Here is a 1,275-nt window from a genome sequence, read left to right as displayed (position 1 = left end):
AATATATGTCTAGGTAAGGTTTATCTGAGAACAATTGGTCTTTGCCCAAGATTTATCTACATGACACACAGTAATTAAAAGTACCAGACTGGTGGAACTAACCTTCTTGGATGTTTAAGAGACATACTTTGAGGCCTATACTAATTTGGTCAGAGGGACATAGCTTGCTCCTTGCCCTCCTAGGTTGACTAGCTCCAGGGGACTATGAGCATCTCTCAAAATGTCCTGTAATTGTGGTGGGTCACCTGTCCTCTTGATCAAGGAGGCCAAGGAGACCCCACCAGAAGGACTTGAACCAGTGTCCAGTCTACAAAGAGGCGGGTCAACACAAAGGAATCCACAAACGAAGCCAACCATGGTCGAGCAGGACCTTTGACTTATCTTCACATAGGTGGAACTGGTAAAAAGAAAGGAGCCAGGGGCTCCTCCCAAGCCCTGTTACTCCTGAGGAACAGATGCTCAAATGACCTTAAGAGTAAAAATAAATTGGTTTATCTGGGCCAAATGTATGGCCTTAAACACCCAAAAAGGAAGTATAACCAAAGATTAAAGGGGCCAATATAATTTCTTAAGAGTCCATATGCATAGCTAAAGGCTACATAACAAGCAACAATGCCATATAGGAGATATCTTCTTTTGAGTTGCCAGAGTAAACAAAGGGACTCCCAGATAATAACCCTGCATAGAAAATTGAAAATGAACAGCAGCCCTAATCTTATCTAAAGGAGTATTGACAAGTGATTGCTGCTAGAAGAGGAGCAGCTGACCCTCCTAAAACAAAGACCTCTAGATAGGCTGACTAGATTCACCAGAAGGGCAAGTAGTGGAGATTGGCTGGAGTGCTGACAACACGGCAGACAGTAGTAGGGATATCAGAGTATAAGGGCTCTAGTGGGGGGAGGGAGGCTATGGGAGGGTGCCATCTGGGAAGTGGGTGTATAGCCCAATTCAGTTTCTTAATGTAACCGAAATGTCTTTTAAATTCTTAAGAGTGTTATGGTTCACATAGTTCCCCTGCAGTGACAGGGAATCTGGACTGCTTTAATTGTATGGATTTGCTATCAGTTTTAGATCACTCTCACCAGAATACATAGACAGGATATGGTCTCTTGCATTTACAGTGGGTATGACCCACATGATTTTCTAACACAATAGCCAGCACCAGTCAACTATTTTGAATTTGGAGCAACTAGAGTGTCAGTGTCTTGATGATAAAAATATCAAATGGTAAAATCACTTTGAACTATTTTTTGGTGGACTTCAGGGAGAGTGAAA

Source organism: Nannospalax galili, unplaced genomic scaffold (genome assembly GCF_000622305.1).
Source record: "Nannospalax galili isolate Female #2095 unplaced genomic scaffold, S.galili_v1.0 scaffold457, whole genome shotgun sequence".
NCBI classification, from domain to species: domain Eukaryota; kingdom Metazoa; phylum Chordata; class Mammalia; order Rodentia; family Spalacidae; genus Nannospalax; species Nannospalax galili.
Note: the sequence above shows the minus strand (reverse complement) of the source record.